This window comes from Myxocyprinus asiaticus, chromosome 7 (genome assembly GCF_019703515.2).
Source record: "Myxocyprinus asiaticus isolate MX2 ecotype Aquarium Trade chromosome 7, UBuf_Myxa_2, whole genome shotgun sequence".
NCBI lineage: Eukaryota > Metazoa > Chordata > Actinopteri > Cypriniformes > Catostomidae > Myxocyprinus > Myxocyprinus asiaticus.
The window spans coordinates 17173148-17181227 of NC_059350.1; positions in this window are offsets into that span (position 1 = coordinate 17173148).

Here is an 8080-nt window from a genome sequence, read left to right on the forward strand (position 1 = left end):
GCACTCATGAGAGATTTGTGCAACTATCTGTAACTTCAGAGGAAGGGATCAGAATCAGACCACTATCGTTTGTGAACTATGGCTTCTGCCAGGGTCAAGAAAGAGTCTCTGCTCCCATGCGCTCAGAATACAAACGCTACTCTACACTGTAAACCCGAATAAGTTAGCAGAACTCAAAAAAATTTTAGGTAATCAATTACATCACATTTTGTTACATAATAAATTACAAGTTTAAGTAAGCAGAACTGTCAGATTTTGTACTACTCATGCATGTTGATTGATCGTAACCTGAAATATTGAGTAAGCTAACTCATAAATTTTGATGGCACTTAACTTAAAATGTAACTATTTGGCTGAAATTAAAATTTACAAGTAATCTCAACTTAAATACTTCAAGTAGAAAAAAACCTAGCTAGTAGAGAAACAACATTACTCCAAGAGTATGTATGCATGCAGGAGGCTGCATAGTTACAATATTTGACAGGTACAATGTTAAATAGTGTGATCTGACTCTAAACATACTTGGTTTATTGGCACCTTCACAAGGTACAGCAGGTATTGGCTACAGCATGTGAAGAACAATAAACTCTGAATTTCATAATATGTTCTAACAGCTTTTAACAGCTGTTAAGACCACTTTTACAGTAAACCCCAAATTACTCTGATCAAACAGCATTATAATAAAACTGAAATTCTGATGGTAATCATACTGTATGTACACTGCAATATAACCCTGAACTCACAGTAAGTGACTGACGTTATTAAATTCTTAAGTTTCTTTCTAAATGAGAAAAGGCACAATAAAGGAAACAAATGATGCATATTGATAATCAGTTTCAATGAGTGTGGTGTAGCCACGATCCATCAAGTACCCCTGCGCTCAGAAAATGCCCTCATGAGCACAACAGCTGCTCGCTGCTATGTTGAATCAACAGATTTATGTATGCGGCCAACCCGGGCTAAAGATACTTTCCTCTTCCCAAAATAAAAAAGTCATTTCATTTTGATAAATATATTCAATAAAAAACAAATTACCGCTTGGATGCATTCTCTGGTGTCTCCTCACCCCCATTTAGCCTTAATTACATCTCTTTCAGGTTCTCTGCACCTCTTTCTACCTCCTGATCCTCCCACCCCACCCCAGTCTCTCTTTCTTTGTCTCTTCTTCTAATTTTCTGTCTCTCCCCAGCTGTCTCATCATCTTATTGATCCCTTAATTGTGTTGTTTGGCACCTGTTCCTGGGTCCATTTCCAGGTATTTCAGCCAGTGTAAAGATTATCATCTGCAATAAAACTCCCCTGAAAGGACATCAGACGCATCTGAATACGGGAACAGCGCTCATAATTACCCATTACTGAAAAGTAACACAGTTACAAGTGTGAAGTATAGCAATTTCAATAAAGCATGTCTTGGATCAACTTAATTTAAAAACCGTCTCTGAGTAGTGCTATTAAGTTTCTGAGGTGGTTGTGAGGGGTACATTTCAACTCTTGTCTTCCAGGAATAGTTGATTCTAGATTGAGTCATAACAGTTTTTTTATTAATTAAATTCTCTGCTTCACTATGATACACATTTTTATCTTTTTTTTTTTTTAGCATCCTCTCAAGTGTAACTCTAGTGTAAATCTCCAACACAGCTCAGAATGGATCATTTTAAAAAGCCACACTGAAGTGGAACTGCAATTTAATTTCCAATATTTGCCACTCTTTCTTCTTTAAAAGTTCTTTGAAAATTTTACATGGATACACAACAACCAGAATATTACTATATGTACTATAGATGGCACAGGGGCCTATAAGTATTTCCTCATGTTTATGTAGATTGTATATTTTTTTAAATACTAATTTCAAACAGGATGGCCTATAAAGCTAAATAATTTTGCAATGGACAATGAAAGACTAAAAGAGTTCACAAAATGGCATAAAATATTGCCAATTTTTAGCTCCACATTTAACAGTTATTTGCCTATATGCTTAACAAATCCAATTATTGTATAAGTCTGTGCTTAGCATATTTAGTCTTGTCTTTATGAAAAGAAACGAAAAACACCTCAACAGTTTGACAGTTTGACTGCATGCAACATTCTTAACTTCCCACCAGTTTCTCCAGCCAGTATTTTTGTATTAGTACTAAATAATACGGCTAGCAATCTAAAAAGCTATTAAAAAAATAAATAAATGTGAACTGCATTGTTTTGCTTTTTTATATAAACAATGTAAACATGTAGCCTTGAATTGGATTTGTTTTTTTGTTTGTTTTTGTTTTTTTTGTAATCCAGAAGTGTGTTTTTTTTTTATTTTTTTTTAAGGGAGGTACAAAGTGTGCAGTACCAGCACAGTTGCTACTAAAAATATGACAAATTTCATTAACCATAAGTGTTTTAAGAGACATCAACAGGTATAAGACACTATTATAATTCAGCTACAACTGAGTGTTTCTCTTTATTTTTCGTAGGCAACAAATATGAGACCGATGAATTTCTTCTGATTAAATTTCCTTATAATTCATCCAAAGATTTGGCCGTTCTGCTAAACATGCAAATTTGACATTGATGTTAACAAACAGCCGTTGAGAGCATGAATTACGCGCCATAATATACCCCACCCGTTCGCATGAGTTTGTCAATTTACATAATTGTTTAGTAATGTTACGCTGTGTTTAGGCAAACAAAGAGAGAAAGAAAGAACAGTTATAACATACAACGACATTGTCTCAAAGAGGTGCGAGGTAACTTTTACCTTTCAGATGACCGTTGGTGTTTCCGTGAGGCGGCGGGAAATCGGTCCCACGCAAGTCTGCGCTTTTCACGAAACAGTGGATGATACACGCTTGACAGAGAAAATAAGGAGCTCGTTCAGGAGAAATTCTCACGCGTGTCCTTTTTCTCTCTCTGCTTCTCCGCCACAGAAGCAGTCAGTCAGGTTGAGGCTTCAACGGTTTTCTCTCATGAGCCTAACAGACACAATGTGAGTTTGCGCGCGTGAAGCGCACGTGAAATGAAGTTGGAGAATTGATCTCGCGCTGAGTGCTGAAGAGCGTCTTCCGTGGGGAGAAGGCAATACAACGTGTGTGTGTTTGACCATTGACTGGAGTCTTGTTTTGCAAGAATGAGCGACTACACTGCGCGGAGGAGCGCAACGTGTGTGTGTAGGGAAACGGCGACTCTCTCATGCGCATCTTTGTTTTAACCCCTAAACATCAAACACATGGGTCTCGTGACAGGTTAACCCTGGATTAACAGACGTCCATGCGCAACTTTAAAAGTGGCAATCATGTACTGCACTTGATGCCAGCTAAATTCGTTGGTCTTTTCAACACACACAATGCTTTTAGCTATTTTTTTCCCCCCCAAGAAACCAAGAAAGTTTAGTAGTATTTGTTCTGAAAAATAATTAAACCGTTAGCCTTAATTAAACTGTTGGTGTGCATATTGTTTAATGATTAATCTTAATGGTGATGGTAGTTTGGTAGTTAAACATAAATGCATTATCAACAGAAATAAATATAGATACAGAACCCTGTAGAGAAGATTTGATTAAAAGGTTATATTGCTGTAAATGCATTGCGCTCTTTTTTTTTTTTTTTTACTAGGATGGCTGTAAACCTAACCTATAGACAAAAATCTAATGAACAGGCAAGACACTGCTTTTGTAGTTTATTGAAGTAATCAAAAAATCTCATGCTTTCATGCATTTCTGTATTTTAATCTAGCTGCAAACAGGGACTCAAAACTGTATGAGTATTTTAATCAGCTTTCATTCATTTTCCTGTTCATCTGAGGGGTAAACTACAGTGCAACAGAGTGAGATTATACTTTGCAAGTAGTATGATTGCATATGAGGCACCAATAAAGTGAAGGAGACTAACCCACACCAGATCACTCAGTAATATACTTTTAACTGTCCCGTATGAAACATAGTCATTACCATGACAGTGTGTGTTTAAAAGCACCTGATGTTCGGGTCATGCTGCGCTTATTAAAAATCAAATTGTTTATTACACCAGAGTGAGTTTTATTTTCCCTTCTGCATAGCGTTTTGGGAATATATAGGCACCATGCTCATAAACTTACAGTAACAAGGAAAACAGAAGAGGAAAAAAGAACTCGAAAGATTGCTTGCATGCCTATGAAACCACCCACAAGGGACGGGCATCTCAACACATTTCAAACAGAGAAAATAAAGTACAGCTTAAGCTTTATTGAAATTCCCAATTCTTCCTGTACTCAAATCAAGGTTGTTCATGGTGGGAAATTAACTTTATTTCTAGCTGGGCTTCTGCCAAAGCATATGTGAGAATTATCCCCCCTCAGACTTAAGAATCTATATGTCTTCACCCTCCCTCTTTTCTCATGTTCAAGAGTCAGCATCGTCCACAGGCTCTTCATTAGTTCTGCTTGGCAAACCTCTTCTGTTCTTTTTGAAATTCTCGGCTGCCCAGATTGCAGTGGTATATTGCAGCAGTGTCAACTAGTTTTTTGTTTGTTTTTTATTGTATTTTTTTATTAATGCTGGGGTAATATTACACAAAGAATTATGTGACAAATGTACACAAAATAATTACAAAATGTTAAATATAAAAAAGGTTTTAAGTTGCTAAGGTAGACAGAAAAGTGTCATCACAGTCTGTGAAAAGCATCCATTAATTTATTTGGTGATGGTGGTGGGTGTGTCATGGGGGGTGGGGGGGGGCATTTCCAATTAGATTATCAATTTAAGGCTGAATTCTCAGAGCATTTTAATAGGTATATTGTATTCCTCTGTATTAACACTAGCTTTGCTCAAGTACATGTGGAAAACTGTCTCTAAAAATTTGGTGAGCATTGGTAGAGAGCTCGCCCGCCTTCATGGATCGTGAAATTCAACGCCTGTTGACAACCTGGGCTGAGGGTAAACACTTCTGCAGATTTACATCATTCAAATGAAACCCACTGGACTGCAAATAAATGTCAAATGAAACATTTATATTCAGCACGCTGAATGCTTTTGTGATTGCATTCATTTTTTTTTTCTTTACTGTGCTAAAACTGAAGAAATCAGTTTCTGAAATCAGAAAACAAAAAATAATTTATATATATATATATATATATATATATATATATATATATATATATATATATATATATATATATATATGCAAATCCTTGCAAAATATAATAGTTCCTACAAGTTTGAGGGCACCAAACACTGCTTGACTTTTGCTTATAAAATTCTATACCGAATGCATTCTTGTTAAATTCTTCTGTTTTCCTTAACTAAAAATTGTGAAAAATACAACATCATCATTTCAAAACACATTTTGTTTTAAAATGTGTTTTATTGGTTCCAGGTTAAAGAGCTAATATAATTTCAACTCCTCCATTGCAATCTTAGTTTTATGCTTTCCTATGCCAGGATTCCAGGAATAGACCAATGCTAAACTGGGATAAGACAAAAACTCTCCACATAGCTAAAAAGCTTCTGGCCCTTGGCCATCAGATTACTTACACATGTGTAAAGAAAAACAAGTATTTTATATACACAATATAAAATGTGTGTTTGTGTAGTAGTATATGCTAGTATACAGTATATCAGGCTTCATTACCTAGCCATACATGTTCACCAGCATTTGCAGCACACAGCTTGCAGAGCAGGGGATCTCAGAGTAGCAGTGTTCAGCCACTACCCCACTTCCATGTGGGTAAATATACTTCAGCAACAGCATTTGAGGAATTCACATGAAGAGACAAGCAAGTATCAGCCATAGGTTGTTCTCAAACAAACTTTTGCATCAGCATTCCCCTGCAGCTTTAAGGAGGTGTCGTCCAATGAATTCCTCTATTGCTTGTTGAGCCCGACTCCACAGTCAAAAGATACTTTTGGATCATGCAGAGACCCCACATACTGGTACGATACCACCATCGTGCATGTATCTAGTACTGAAATGAGTTCCACCCAGGTCTCTTGTTCAGTACAAGCTCACTGGATGTTTCACGATGGGCGGAACTGAATGGCCTAGCCCTTTGAAACCTCACAGTTGGTTGCAGAGCTAAAGGAATACAGGATCAATATTGCAGCTCTGAGCAACAATGACGATAAATCAACATCTAAACAATTGTGGTTCGCAATTAAAATTGCTTCCTACCAGTGTTGTGGAGTAACTAACAAGAAGTAGCAATGCTATTAACATAGCAAATGTTTTCAGTAGGGTGAAAGTAGTTCAGCTGTTTTCAAAATAGTATAGATTTTCCAGCAACAAGTTACTTTTTCTAACAAATAGCAGTGTAACGTGACAAAATGTATGGTTTTTAATGTCACACTGTGTTTCACAAGCAGCTTTACACCCAAGCAAACTGAAGCTATTATCAAACTCACTCCCATAAACTGTCCTTTCATATGTATTGTTAGAAAGTCCAGTTCATTGGTTTATTCGGCCATTTCATGTAAATTAAAATATTTAAAAAAATGATACAACTAATCAAGTATCTGCGTGGCATTTTGTCTTTTCTATGTCAAGAAAATATATACAGTATTGTGCAAAAGTCTTAGACACATTAGATGTTTCACAAAAACACTTGTCTTAAGATGGTTATTTATATCTTTAGCTTTAATGTGTCAGCAGATGGCATGACCCTCACAGAGCCCCCCACAGAACAATGAGTCAGTCTGAGATTAAATGAGGAGACAGAAGCAATTGAGACAGACTAAATAGATAGAAGAACTCTGGTGAATTCTGCAAGAAGCTTGGGACATCCTATCTGCCAACAACCAAAAAAGACGGTGTCCAGTTGTACCTAGGAGAATTGGTGCTATTTTGAAGGTGGTCACACTAAATATTGCTAAAAGCCTCTTTCTCAACCATGGAATACTTTAGCTGGTGTTTGTTAAACTTACAGGAGAAGTAACAAATAGGATGGTCAACTCCATCCTCATTCTCCTGCAACAGGACTGCACTTGCACCAACAGAACTTGCATCCGTCTCAATCTTAAACGGTACATTAAAATTAGGGGCAGCAAGAACAGGAGCAGTACACAACAAAGCTTTTACACTGTCAAATGCCTGCTGGCATTCAGAGGTCCACTCAAAGATTTTAGAGGGACTCAGCAAATTGGTAAGGGGTGACAACAGTTGAGAAGTTTTTACAAAACCCACAATAATATCCAGCCATTCCAAGAAATCTACGGCGCTCTCTTCTTGTAGTTGGAGCGGGGTAAGTAGTAATGGCAACAATCTTTTGTTCAAAAGGCCGTACTTGACCGTGTCCTACCTATTTCCCTAAATAGGTTATCGTGGCTTTTCCGAACTCACACTTAGCAGATTAAAAGTCAAAGTAGCTTTTGCAAAAAAATGAAATACTTCTCTCAGAGGGTCAACATGATGTTTACAATCAGGAGAATATATAACCAGATCATCTAGATAGGCATTACAATTTGGAAGGTCAGCCAAAACCAAGATTACTAACCACTGGAATGTAGCTGGAGCATTTCACATCCCAAAAGCCATCACAGAGTACTGCAGGAAGTGATCAGGCATCACAAAGGCAGAGATATCGGAGGCTCGAGGTGTTAAAGGAACCTACCAATATCCCGCTTGATGACATACTTTGCTGAACCAACATTGTCTATACAGTCCTCGATTCTTGGCAGCGGGTAGGAGTCAGGTACAGTAACAGAATTCACCTTCCTGTAGTCTGTAAAGAATCTAAAAGTGTCATTTGATTTAGGAACCATTAAGCAGGGGGAACTTCAAGGACTAGAACTTGGTCTAGCTAATCCATTATCTAAAAGAACCACAACCTCCTGTTTCATGATGGCACTCTTTACAGTACTGATATGATAAGCATGTTGCTTTATAGGGTCACATCTGTGACTGTTATGTCATGCTGTAATACTGTGGTTTGGGAAGGCACATCACCAAAATGATTGGGAAAGTCTGCAACTAGTTGCATAATGTCACATCGTTCAGCTTCTGATAAATGCTGAAGATGAGAAGGCAAATCATAAATAATTTCTGAATTAAAAAGTGACTGACTGTTGTAGTGCATTGTAGGGCTTTAGATTTAGATTAGGGTTGTTTAGATTTAGATTAGGGTTGTTTAG